The sequence below is a fragment of the Ammospiza caudacuta genome, chromosome 7 (assembly GCF_027887145.1).
Source record: "Ammospiza caudacuta isolate bAmmCau1 chromosome 7, bAmmCau1.pri, whole genome shotgun sequence".
NCBI lineage: Eukaryota > Metazoa > Chordata > Aves > Passeriformes > Passerellidae > Ammospiza > Ammospiza caudacuta.
In genome coordinates this window covers 36,042,605-36,057,680 of record NC_080599.1, presented here as the reverse complement: position 1 = coordinate 36,057,680, position 15,076 = coordinate 36,042,605, and positions in this window count along the sequence as shown.

The following is a 15,076-nucleotide window of genomic DNA, read 5'->3' as shown; positions in this document are numbered from 1 at the left end:
CTCCATGAACCAGTGTATTAATCAGTTTCCTTTCCCCAAGCTACTTTTCCTTTCATAATTGTGCTTATGCTGGAAAGTGGTTGGGTTCTTAAATTACTTCAGGGTTTTCCTCCCTTCGGAAGACAGAGGTAGCTATTTATAGAGACTGAGTCTAGGACAGCTTGAGCATCTGCCTCCATAAGGAGGCTGAAGTCATCATAAGATTCAAGTATAGGGAGGGAGAAAAGGTAAAATTCTGTCTCAAATGTAGGTCCACTTTGAAAATGACTCTTAACTTCTGATATTACAACTGGATCCTATCATGAAGCCCTGCAGTTGTAAGACATTATTTGAATAGACATTTATGATATATTTACAACATGGGTTAAAAAGCAGCACTATCTTTCTTTAACTGTCCTTATTGGAGAACAGTAGTGTTAGAAAAACTTGTTTACAGAACATCAGAAAGTCACAACTGATATTGCAACTTTCAATGGATTTTAAGAACACTATCTAGACCTCCTGTGGCTATCTCAATAAAAAAATCTAAATTAATGAAATTAGGTACATCACTGAAAAAAATTCACTGGAGAAAATGTGTTAGAATTATTTATTTCTAGAACTATTATGTTTACTACTGAAATATATGTCAGTTTCTGGTTACAAATATCTACTGATGGAAGACATGACATCTGCCTCAACATATTACAGAGCTGAAACATTGGGGACTTCCTCCAGTGCACTTCAAATTAAATAATCTGATTTTTAATCTCAAATGAATACCAGTTACCATAAATTCACAGCAGAAAGCTGTTAAAAAAGTAGTTCACAGTTATGAACTATGTTAAAGTGGACCTACTTTAATTGCAATGCAGACTTCCTAAATACTTACACAGATGATACAGCCCTTTGAGTGGGAGAGGGGAAAAGAGTAGTTTACAGCAGAAGTCTGAGACAGACTGTGGATGTTTTTTCAGATTTGGAGATTCCTGTAAGGAGAATTTAATTTGCTGAAGAACTTACTTGCCAGACTCTATGACACTTAGGATGTTTCCCTGTGACAAACCTGTCTTCCCAACAAAGCAGAACTTTTTCTATTTAAAATGTCAGCTATGAGAAGAGTAGGATAGCTCCTGCTGCACTTAGTCAGGAAACATATTTTCCATTGCTTTGCCTGAAAACTGCTTTCAGATGAGTTATAAATGGTCTTTTATTATAGAGGATGCTGTTTTAGAACAGTTTTGTACACATGGACCACCAATGTGAAGGATAGGAGCAAGTGTGTCAAAACAAGGCATGTTTGCATTAAAGGAGATGGGAAAACATTATCAGACAGAGGACTGGTATGAGGAAAAAATAAGGAAGATCTGTGAGGAGTGAAAGAAAAGACACAGGCCTAAACCACAAAGCAAAGAAGCAGGCTGAGGTAAAAAAGAGAAAGAGAGGCTTTTGGTAAAAGGTGACAGGATCAGGACATGTAGTCTGGAAATGTATATAAAGGAAGCACAAAACTACTCATTCTGAAATAAACAATAAAGTAATCCTTGTCCTCTCAATAGTTCCAAAGGAAAGGGCATACTGCAGAAAGGAAGGAAGGATCAGCAGACTCATCTAGGGAAAGGGAGAATCATATAGCAGAGACATATTTTAATGTATGGTGCTGGATTTTTACTGCTTGCAAAATTGTCTTTTCAGATAACACACATGAATGGAATTTATAGTGTTTCATTCCTTAATACAAACCATGCTTTCTGCTTTTATCAGCTCCATCCTGCATTTGTTGCGATATTCAGCTCATTTCCCTCTCAACACATTCATTGCAAAGGCTTTTTGGACAGGAATAGCAGAGAGGAAAATATTTTAAATGCATGCAACATTAGAGTCTAGTACAGCTCTGAAAATTGCAGACCACCTTTACAAATAACTTCTGCTTTTGCTGTAGCACTCTGGAACAGAGCTGACTGCCGTGCACTGATGGGATGGAGCCTTCCTGTCGTTTGCTGTCTGAGCAAGGCAGCACTGGCAATACTCACCCCCCATTACAATGAGACACAGGCATAACCTTCCAGCCTCATATAAAACAGGATTTAACAAAATACTGAAATAAAATCTTTCTTGCCAACAGGGGAAGAAGGTCTAAATTGTAGCCAAAACAGGCTCACTACTACCCACCCTTTCGAATCTTCCTTACAGTAAGAGATACAAAGGCAATTTCCTGCTCTTAAAGTTCAACAGAAAATATTGATCTGCTCTAGATTTACCTTTGCACACGTGGGTTCAAGCATCCTCTTTTTGTAGCAGTCTTAATTAGCATCTTTTTTTGGCTGTTACCTATTTACTGCTCCCTACTGACACAGGAAATTCTCTTTCTTTGGTATAAAGGAAGCCCTAGGAGAATTAAACCTTCAGCTGCAATATTCCAGGTACTTTGAAGATGATATGGAATTCCCCAAGAAGCAATGTCTACCTAAAAGTTCGGGGTTTTTCATCACATACCTTACTGAGCATAAGGATGATTCCTTTAAAACTTTTCATGCAATCATTTTTTGTTCTCTTTTTCATTTGATTTGAAGGCTGAGTTCCGATACAAAACAAATTTTCAAATGAAAACCATTAAAAAAGCTTGCCAAACATTTCAGTTTGAAAGTGTCAAAACAAAATTTTCTGACCTTAACAGAACGTCTTTTCTTCCTGAAATAAAATTGTCGGATTTGTCAGGTTTCTGTAAAACATTTTACTTGGACGCATTGGCATTTATAATCTCTGATAAAATGTTCTGTCAAAATATTCCCAGCTGGCCCTATAATAAGGCAGTAGAGATTTCCACCAATTGAAGACAGGTCTTTTTTGTTCAGATACTGCCATTATAGGAAGAAATATGTACATTCATAATGAAAATGTTCTATGTAGACCCTTGTTTTTATGACTCTTTGCTATAGTTTTCTCCAGCGTTAAAAATGAAAGATCAGGATGGGAATGTTCTTATATTTGCAAGTAATCAATTTATGTTAATTTATAGAAACAATAGGGCAAAAACCATACCACTATATTAGCTGAAAAATATTCAGCTGTTCAGGGAGAGCCTTTCTGGAGGAAGTCTTAGTTTTTTTCACTCTTCACAAAAAATGCATATTAATAAACCATGCACCATGCTGCAAAATAAAGACATATAGATATTACTTTTATGACCACAGCAATCTACAAATTCAGCCATGTTGGTGTAAAAAATCCTATGAAAACATATTGTTAAAATGAACAAATTTTTTTTTCCTGAATAAAAACTTCTTTTGGTATATTAAAATCCCACATTTTGGCAGTATTCAAAAGTTATGACATTTTACTTACATGCTAATAAATCCTATAATGACTATTCCACAAATGCTACCCATGTCATATATTCCCTGGCCCTCTGCTGAAACCATTACACTAAAGTCCCATCTGGTTCTTATGTCAGAGGACTCCAGCAGACACTGGCATCACTACTGAGTAATCTGTAAAGATTTTATTTTTGCTACATGGATTTTTCAACTGTGTAGTGAAATTGATGAACAGACCACAAAGTCATGCTACTGTAAGAGAGAAGGTTGCCAAAAGATGGCAGGAGGCAGTAGAGAAATAAAAAAACAGAACTCGCCTAAGGAATTAAAACCTCTCTCAGTAAAACTTTTTTTTTTTTTTGAGCAGTCTCAGTGTAATACTAAGTTTAGTGGCCAATTCAGGCTTCAGCTTGGATTTGCATTTTTTGGGAGAGAGAAGTGTAGAAAGGCTGGCATTTCTGGGGTGGTGCAGCATGACAAGGGGCAGCTGCACAGCCCCTCATCCTCAGCTCTGCAGCCTCTTGCCCTGGCCAAATCATGGAAGGGCCAAGACATTTCTGCTGCCCATCCTCATCCTCAGTACGTCATGAGACATTAATGCAAGCCAACCAGCACTGATTTTATAGCACTGATTTTATAGACTCAACAAATGAAAGTAATTAAAAGCATAATTGGGAAGGGCGTTTATGCGGATCTTATCAATGAGAAATGAAGTTAGCAAATGCCTATAGTGAAATTCTGCTAAATGAACTTGTTTAAAAACTCATAAAAAGTCTCATTTCTCTAAATGATTGGAAAGAGTTGTTTAGAGTTCCCAATTCGATTAATAATGTGCTATTTTTAATGTTTTGTTCTGGTAGCAGTCTAATGATATGCTGTTCCCTATTTTCAGTATACATCATCCCACATCACAACCACTGGATACGATTTGCCCATAATTCTACTTTCCTGACTGTTTTCCAGCTGGTGCTTTTAAGCCTATTTAACAGGGCAGACGAGGGAGTTGCTGAAGACATGGTCAAAACTTCCTTGGCCTCAGCTAATACCTATCTGGAGATGTCACTGCAACTTGAAGTGCACAGACTGTAACTTCCCTTTTTCCTGCTTGGCAGTGATTCACAGCTTCCTCTCATTTCTTCCAGTAAGTTTATTCTCAGTGAAATCCAAAGAGGTTAAAAGAAAACAAGATCTGAAAAGAGCTGAGGGGGCAGGTTACGGTGTGTGGATGTGCTCAGCAATGCTAAGGAAGGGAAGAAAAGCAGTAAAAAGCAAGCATTGAGATCCTGAGACTTTCCTTTAGAGACAGATTTGCAGGAGGCATAGGTTACATACATATTATCTGTTCAGACCAAAACACAATTCTTATTTATTTTTAGGAAGATATCCACGTTATAAAAAATAAATGCATTTGTATTATGATATAAAATAATTTCACATCAATAGTAGTGCTATGAATTTGAAAGTGTTGAGAATGGAAGAATGAGGTTTCCAGCTTTGTAGTAAAATGAAATTAGAAACATTTTCTCTACTGAGAGAAGCCAGTTTGAAGTAGATAGCAACATGGAAATTCATCCCTCTTGAGGATTTCATCTCCCTAAAGACAGCTAAATACAATCCTAACTAATGATTCTTTTTTTTTCCACTTTCACCTCATAATAATTTTGAAAAGCCTGTGCTTTCAATGCAGTATTGTTCCAAATCTGAAGGAAGTTTTCAAAATTACTTTTTTTCTTTAAGCAGAATTGTGATAGACATTTAATTTCCTAAACTTAAATGACATGAGAACAAAAGAATATCTTAAAGTTTCTTCATGTATTTCTATCACTGAGAGTGTTTGCTGAATGTAGCATATAATTTTCAAATTTAATCTCTTGAACTCCTATGTTTTATAATATTGAGTTTACTCATTGAAAATTAGATACTCTCTGGTGTAAAAAAAAAAAAAATATCTCTACCCAGAACTTTATGAAATCCCAAACTGGAAATTTTCCTCACTTCTTAATAAAACCTGTTCTTAAAATGAAGTCATTTAAGCATTTGAGGAGTATTTGGGAGATTAAATGTCAGGCCTGAAGAACATGAAGACTGAGGCATTATTTCTATCTGTATCCTTTGCCTAGAAATCCACACTCAGCTGTGAGGTTGGGGCAATGAATCAGTGCTGGCTGAACTTAATAAGAGGCTCCTTTCCTAGTTCAGTGAATAGCAGCTTATTCCTTTATTGCCTGTTGCCCTGTATAGTCACCTTCCAATGTCATCTCTTTTGCTCCTTTTACAGCAGCTTTGCTTCAAACATAGAGCAAATCAGGCACTCCAGGTTTTGCTTTCTTTTCTTTTTAAAAGTTAGAGGTTTGTTTGGTGGTTTTCTTGGTTGTTAGGGGGGTTATATGCATGTCTGTGGTTTTTTGTGGTTTGTTTATTTATTTATTTATTTTTATTTTTCCTCTTAAATAATACTTCCAGAGAACAAATTGTCTGTGATTAGTTCAATATTCTTAAGTAGCCACTCCTCACTGATATCCATAGATTGATGTTGAATAATTTACTACTCCTATGAAGCTGAGTTCCAATTTATTTATACCCTATTTGAGAGCTGCTAACTGAAAGTGCCAGCAGGTACTGCTCATGTCTAATACCATGTGCAGGTATTACACAGAAAGTACTTCTCTGGAAAAGAAAAAAATCCTCATAGAAGTTACTATTTGTTTGGAGTGTGTTTAAGCATGTAAACTTCTTGTTTATACATGATGTACACTTTAAATTTAACTTTATGACAGTTTTGGCTAAAACACCTGATAAATCAAATTATGGCTGGACAAAGGTATTGTCTTTTGCTTGCCTCTTTTATTGTCTTGTAATCTGCTGGATTTTTCCACATATTACAAATTCTCTCAGTTCTGTGCTTTCCTTATTATACAGATATCTTATTTCTAAGAACTAGTGCTATTTGTCATGATAGGAAAGAGCATTATAGGATAATGAATACTCTCATTTCCTCTAATTTTTAATAAAAAGTTTAAGCAGTTAAACTGTGCAATCCGCTGGTGTTCATTAATGACACTGGATATTTTAATGGTGTATTTATTATGCAGCCGTACAGACAGAGTGGAAAAGATGTTCTGAGGATATTTTTTTAGTTTCCAGTTTCAAATGTTGCAGGCAAAATGTAAAAAGACCTTCTCATGTACATAGATGCATCTGGAAATTCCCAGATGTACTGCTTTGGCAAATTGAAGGTGCTTCTTTTTTTTCTGCATTAAAACATCTTCCAGAAATGTGGATAAACGGAGCCTTGGGCTCTCTGCTGGCAGGACTCAGCTTCACTGGGGGTCAGTTCCCTGTCTCATCCTCTGCTGTAGCTCTACAAAACAGCGCACAGAAACAACCCCTGTGCTTCCATCTACAAAATGCTGAAGTGATTGACTTGACAACCATCTCTGATACCCTTGTGATCACCTGCCCTTGAATATTTTGGTAACCATCTTCCCTCATATACTTTAAGAACAGCAGACTGGACCAGGTTGGTCCTTGAGCTGTCAATAGTTATTATGCCAGCTCTCCCAGTTAATGTGGCTCCACTATATTCATCCTTCATATTTTATATAACTTTGGTCAGCACTGCAAAAATGAATGTAGGATTAGCCCCGAAAAACAATTTAATCTTCATGGTGATTTAATTCTAGGCCTTTCTGAGGAAACTTTCCAAAGGTGCCCATGAGAGCTGTTAAATTATTCATTGTGAATAATATTTATTCCAAATACTTTTTCCTGTTTGAAAAACAGGCCTTGTATTTGTTCAGGATTATGTGCCAAGTAGCCTAAGGGATAAAGTCTCTGTCCCTGATTTAGTGACAAGGTCCACTCAGGCATTTGCCTGCTCCTCACAGTGACCCATTGCAGGGATTTCACACGTGCTGCCAGCAAGAGTGGCCAGATAGAGAGCCAGACTAGGAACAGGCATTTTGGCAAGATCACAGGAATTGGTTAAAGCATGTAATGCACATGCATGTCAAGGTTTTACACCATAATTACTTTTTTTGGAAATGTTTTTTTCATATTTCAGGCTTTCTAAATTCCAGTATATAATATGCCACAAGTAACAACAACTGAACTTGCTGTTTGTGGTCATTCAAACTGTCACAATTCATCTGCACTTTTATGAATGCAACTGGAGATTACACTACGATAGTGACATTTGCTACAAAGACATTTGCCAGTAAGGAGAGCCTGATCCTTTTCCACTGACTATGTTGGTTGCAACTTTCAGACTGATAATGATTTTCAGTCACTCCCAATCTGGCTAATAAAACTCAGCACAATAATTTAGATGTGAAAGACTATCGTGTGATTATTACAAAATACCTGGACTCCTGCCCCCTCCTGGGACTATTCAAAAATAGGTGTATTTTTGGTGCCACAAAATGATAAATTGCAGAATATTTCTAGAGTTTAAATATTTCTGAAAGAGCAATTCTTCACTCCCTGCTGTTTACAAGGGAAATATTGTCTACAAATAATACATTACATTAACTGTCCTCTTTATCATAAAGCCATGTTGAATACTTGTAACATTTATAAAAAGACACCAACTGATTGCAAGATGAGCGTTACCCTTGAGCAAATTATGAACACATTTATTTCAGTCTTATGCATTTGAAACTAATTTTCTGGTAATATCAAAAGTGTTCATAGAATTAATTTCCTGTCAGTTCAGCAGTATTCAAGTGAATATTTTATGATTTTGCATTAGCTGTATTTGTCTAGAGTTGTGACATGATCGAGTCATTCTCTGAGGGAAACACATTAATAATTAAACTCTGTCCAATGTGGAGTGCTAAAGATGACAGCATAATTGTACATTTCAGAGACCGTTTCACAAGGCAGAGAATGAGAATTGCCCTGCCACCATTTAAATGTCAATTTAGAATTTCTTTCTAAAATTAAAACAGTGTTGCAGAAAACAAAGACAAAAAGGAGGAGATCAAAAACGTGAAGCCAAATTTGAATCCTTGTCCCCTTTTTACATTCCCTTTCTTTTAAAATGGGAGCTAAACATAAACGGCATTCCAAGAAGAAAAGGAGAGAGGAGAAGGTAGATAAATGATCAGCTGTAAGATTTTTTCTCCTCCTTTCTTTTGGCTATATAATATCATCATTGGTTGTAGTACTAGAGCTGTTTAGATGATAAATGCAATGTGCATAGATTAGCTCTGGAGAAAATACTGCTACCTGACACTGAAAGCTTTGATTGGTTTCAGCCCTTACATTTGACTCTTTTTTGCCCTGATAACTTCAGCAGTATATTAAGATTTTAATCTACTTTCTAGTCAAATACTCATGGATGGATCACTGTTTTATTTATTATTTATGTTTCTTTTTCAGCTTCTGAAAGTAAGACATTATTGGGCTTTAGCTAAAAAAATTCCACAATTTCTGTGGAATATATTTTGCAAGCACTTAAGCTTCTCCAGTGAAAAGTGCCTGTATTATTCTGGAGAGACAGTGGCTCCATAAGACCCTCTTTTTCTCCCCACAGCCTGTGCCTGTGCATGCCAAAGATCCCCTTTTGACTCAGTCCAGGTGATGCCTCCCTCATTCCCTGCATCTTTTACTACTTTCTCCCTACAGTTTCATACAAAGGCCCAAGTGAGAAAATGTAGCTGGATGGGCTCAAGCAAATGCAAATAAATGCAAGAAGACTCCTTTCTGTCCCTGTGTTTTAGATCCCTGCCATGCTGCCTCCATCTTCCATTTTCCCTTCTCCTGCTTCAGCCTTACAGAGTTTACTCCCTGTTCTTGCATGTTCTGTTCATTTGACCCCCTCCTGATAAATCTTCCCTTTCACACAAAAACATTTAGCAAATTGTATCCACTTCTTACCATCTCTGTGTACATTCATTTGTGCTAAATCTTTTCCCTCACCCATATTTTCCATCTCAACCATTTAGATTATAAGCAGCTTAGGAAAAGCATTTTCTCCTCTGCCTATGTACCTCATCTACCACAATTGCTGTTACTTGGCCACAAGCATATGAAACATGATTGATCATAATAATTCGTTTCATTTCCCTCTACCCACTTACATCTCTATGGTACAATTCAAGAACTGTTTAAGGCAAACAGGAGCTTTAAATGTATAAAATCCCTGTGTTTTAAGAGGCATGTTTCAGATTTTTTTGTCCTACAAATGTGAAAAAGGAGTATTTGATCTCAATGGTGTGCCAATTTCAACAGTTGGTATTATTTTCTGAGCCATTTTCTTAAATGAAAAGAAAGCAAACAGAAGAGAAACTTCTATGATGCTTAAAGTGATTGATGCCCCTTATCACTGTTTGTATATGCTCATAGTTGGGATTTCACTAGAAATACAGTTCTCAAGTACTACTTAAGTTTGTATTTACTAAGGATGAATTTTCACAGCAAACTTCGAAGCTTCAATATTATTTTAACATACTTAAGGAACTCTAAAAAAGAACATTTCCGTGTGTAATACACATTAGAAAGCCGGTGATTTTTTGCACCTCAATTTTCACCTGAACATTTCTAAAGACAGAGAATGCTGATGGAAAATTCAGACATGTGAAATGAAAGAGCATATATTAAAAACATGATAATAAAAACTATATATAGAGCTCTACTCTGTGAAATCATGACTAGGCCAAATTACAAAAAAGTGAAAGAACACATTTCTTCATGTTGTATAACTAAGGTTTAGTTGCTTTAAATGATATCCACGGCTCTATAAACTTGCAGTTAAATAACTTGTGACAAGTGGTTCATTTTTTACTGACACTTGTTTATGTGACTCTCCTGCTTCAGTACAGCTGTCCATGCTATGTGAATTCATGCTGCCATTAAACCACTTTTAAATTCTATAAAACTAATTAAATCAAGAGAGGCTACTTTTGACAGCTACTCTTGATTCATATCAAAAATATCCATTCTTTGTTATGAACTTATGTCAAGAAAGATCCACTTACTCTAGCAAAATACTTGACCAGAGAATAAAGCATAACTTGTCAGTGTTCACTACACCTTTCTGAACACTCTGTCACCATGTCCCTTTTTCTGTCCACTTTCAGCCACAGAATTGTCTCTAGTATTCAGATATTAAAGCTTGAGAAAAATCAATTGCTTGTGTTTGTTGGGGTTTTTCCCCAAATATTTAAGTTCATATAAGATAAAACCAGATATTCCCAAATATTTATGTTTATATAAGATTTAAGTTTATATAGGATTTAAGTTTATATAATATATAAGATTTATAAATAATTAAGTTTATATGTTTGAACAGATTGAAGTTTTTTAGCTGTCATTCTTTGAAAACTGTGTAAATAAGATCACACCAGATAATTAGTGATTCACACTATTAGAAGGCTGACAAATTATTTCATTTTAAAATTCTAAGAGTAGCTAATATTAAGGAAGATGATAGGATTTATCAGATATATTTTTTTCTTTAGAATTTTAAAATACTCCTCCAGAACATTCTTTTTGAGGTAATTGTCTTTTATTTTGATGGACTTATCTAGAAGAAAGCTATGGCATGACTCTATAGGCATGTGACATCTAGCACTTAAAATTCTGCCCTTTTTGAGCAAAGAATAATATTCACACCTGGAAGACTCTAGTTCACAAAGTCCCTGTGGTCAATCTGTGCCCCAGTGAGAACACAGAACACCGAAGATATGTAAACCTAATTTAATATTTATTGTCCTAAGTATTCGTTAGCCATTAAAATGTTAATGCTAATGCTTTAACAAAGTCTAATGTTGTGCTTGCACATCCTGGGATTAATGCACTACAAACCCTTTCTCAGCAGTAGAAAGGAAGTTGACCAGACTCTTGGTCTGCTGTTAAGTTCAGCAAGTTTTTATTTTAACTACCTAGAGGTCCACAATAAACTCCAAAGAAAGCTTTGTGAGACTACACAGTGTATTTGTAGCAGGAAATACTTGTATGTTTTCTGTATCTATGAATTTTCAGATTGGAAATAAAACCCGTAGGCAAAAAATGCAGCCCTTCAGAAGAAATGAGAATTGGTGCTATTCTATATCCAAGTCAGCTCCAAATATAAAACCATTCCCTACATAAAATAAGAAAAAAAGCAACACTGTGCCAGACAAAGCCAAATTCCAGGAGCAGAGAGCTTCATTTTAGCACTTGCAGTGTCATGCCCAGGGAGCTGAGCCAGTAACAGCAGTGAGAATCCCAGCATGGGTTTCTGTTTTCTAGTCAGGTTCTTCCCTGCTAACTGCTGTTTATTTCATCTGTGTTTTAAGGGCTGCTGCAATCCAGCAGTCTAGGGAGGAATCCTTCACTTAGTTCACATAGAAAACCTGTTTTTTTGTTCATTATACTATAACCTTAGTAACATAGGTGTTTCTTGATTAGAAGTAAATCTTCAGAGATTTTTCCTTTCTTACTATTCTACCTTTTGAGCGACTGAAACCTCAATTAATATGTCATTTTCCCCATCTAATGTCAGTGTTGTAGGTTTTTCGGCTCTATTGACACTTCCTTTCCTTTGTTTTGTCTTAGTATACTCTAGATTTTAGTATGCTGAGCATTACAATCTGTGTACATTGTTGGTACAGTTCCACCCATAAAATTTGTCCTTGCATTCATAGCTAGAACATCATTAATGCAGAGGGGGACACTTCTGCTATTATTAGTAGCATCTGACAGAGTGAAGATTTCTTCATAGCCAAAGGAGACAGAGTAACTTCCCCAGACAGTGACTGAAGGCACTCAGTATCTTACTTTTTACCACACACTATGTAAGTCATTTAAAGTTTCAGTGTCAACAAATTATTGTTCCATCACCTAAAATTAGATTTTTCTTACACAAAACTCTTACTATACAAGTACCAGTTTATACTTAGTCTTTTTGAATAAAAAAGGATAAAAATTACTGTTCTGATTTAAAACAACAGCAACAACACCCACCCCCACCACCCACCCATCCCATCCCAACACACATCCCCACCACTGAAACAAAAATCTCAACAACTTTTCTTTCCAAAACAGACTGGTTTTGCCTCCTCTGAGTGCCTGAGGAAGCCTTACAAAAACAACACACTGCCCATCCAAAGCACTGGCCATTTAGAACAAATGTGTCCTATAGGAATTCATTCTGGATCTCATGTTTCTGCTAATGATGATGATTATGATGAATAACTGGCCTTTGCTGGTGCTTTTTCTGCTGATTCCTCAGTTCTTGATAGAAGTATTGTTGCTACAGTTATTGCTGCTGGTCCAACTGCATAATGTGAGTAGAATCCATAGAGACACAAACAAGCTCTTCAGCAGCCAAGTGAAGAAACCTGTAATTTCACAACAGGAAGAAGCAAAATTGTGAGTGATCACCAAACACCACAGGAGGTGTTCCACAGAGAAAATCCCAAACAAGAAATGGAATTTGTTCTGAGTCACGATGCTATAAAGAAACTTGAGGCCTTAGGTTTTGGGGGATGGTTTTATTTTTCCTTTAAATTAACTGGAGTAGCCATGAATTAAAAAAAAGCCCCAAACCTTGCAACAAAGCAATGGAGGCAGGATCTGTGCTTTATTGACATCATTGGTTCAGATGTAGCAGACATTGGCAGCACAAATGGTCACTGTCAGAGCCAACTGGGGACATGACTGTTGGTATTATTTTGTGGTAAGTGATCCCCAGACATATTTAGGTTACAAGTCTCTTGTAAATAGTCAATTTTTTTTCTTCACATGCTTTATAGCACTGAACATGTATGGCTCTGTTTAGGGCTACAGGGCTACCCTAAAACACCCTGAGAACAGAGTAAATCTATGAGAAAGAAGCATATTTTAAAAAGAATGGCAAACATAAGCAAGCATTTTTTGATCTACAGACAGTAGCTAAAAACCTTCAAGTGCTGCAAAAAGCAACAAATGGTCTTTCTAATCAGCTTTGGAGCCTAAAAAGATATCAGCTGTTTAATCTGGGACATAGAGTATCTCATTTACAGGCAGCCTAATATCATAAAGATCTAATGACTAGCAAGATACTACATGATACTGTCTTCTATTAATTTCTTAATAGTCTTGTCCTGCAGCACAAAAGCTCCTGTCATTAGCACAGCTGATATTTTCACAATATAGGTAACTTATATGGAATTAATGAACTAATGGCACAGCACATTACCATATTTCTGTACCTATGTGCAATCAGGTATTTGGCCTTACAGGTCAGGCTCTGAGACCCCTCATAGATCTGAGCACAGATCTGCTACTGAGGCTTAATAGAAGTAAAGAGATGGAAACGTCTTTGGACTAAAGGTTTTCTCCTGAAGAGAGCTCATTTTCTCCTGCCTGTCTGCAAGAGGTTGCTTTCCACTCTCTTACTTTCCAAAAAACAGAAGAAAAGGACTCTTGAAGCTTTGGTGAGGAAAAAGAAAAACTACTCTGAAAACTGTGAGAAAAAGACTCATGGGTGGATTTAGACTTTTAGGACAGTAGAGGGGAAATTATAATTTTGATTTCTCAGCAGGACAGAGGGACATTGTTTAGATGTGGAATGAGGGCCAGAAATCAGACACTATGAAGTTCAAAAAGGCAGCCTAAGGTGAACAATAAGATCTTATGTCCATGAGGTCCTGAAGAATAATCCTGAATGATCAGAAAATAACTGATTTATTTTCTTTTTTTTTTAAGATTTACATCCAGATACACAGTGAAAGACAAAGATTTTTTCAGAAACACTATGTAATAACCAATGAACTTCAAACTTTAAGTGTTAAAGCAGAAGGCTTATACGATCGGAGATGAGCAAAGGGAACATTTGGAGGCACGCTGCCATGCCACAGGGATGTTTTTGTCAGATCCCTTAAGATAGCAAGAAGATTCAGCCTGTTGCAGCAGTCTGGTATTTAATGTGAAAACTTAACAGAACTCCTAGAGTTAACAGTCAAATTTCCTGATATTTTTAAACCCTTCAAAGATTCCCAATAGCTTTAGTATTTGAATACTGAAGTATTGCAACTGGTATAAATCAATTGGTATAAATTAAGCAAGGAAAGAAACAACATCTTTAAATAGTAACATAAAGAGAATTTATAAAGGACTGTGTATTTTCAGTGTAATTTTAGACAAAATGTATCCTTAAATGGCTCCATACTTCCCTTGTTTATATATTATGACATATACTGGTAGACTGGCTTGAAAAGAAGTTCTCATTACTGAGGAGACTAATTTTCCTAACACCAACTGAAGTCAGTGGCAATATTCCCATTCTCTTCAGTGGCTTCAGCACAGAGCCAAACTGAGAAATGAATCCTGAGACCAAGCATGCCATTTGCAGCCAGAATATCACATGACTAAAAGCCTTTTTTTTGTAGAGCGTCGCTTATTTCAGTTCAGTTCATTTTATTTTATTTTATTTTATTTGAAACCTCTACATTTGCTGCAGGACAAGCACTTGAGAGTTGAGCTTCCCCTGTTAAAATGACTTGTTTGTACAGGCAGAACGAAATTTAACACCACCAAACTCAGGAGAGGATCCTAACGTGTGACAAACAGGCTGCCTGGTCCCCTCCCCTGACCTGGGATGTTCCTGATCCCTGGGAGGGAACTGTTTGCGCCGGAGCCCTCCCATGGGCTGGCACGTACATCTTAAAAATATCTTGGAGGCCCATCTGCTGTGGTGCTTCATTTTTAATGAAAATGGAAGGTGCCAACCGTAAGTAGTTTTGATACGCCAAGTGTCTCCCGTAATGCCAGCCTGCTGCATCTCAGAGGAGTCAATTTAAACAAACACATAT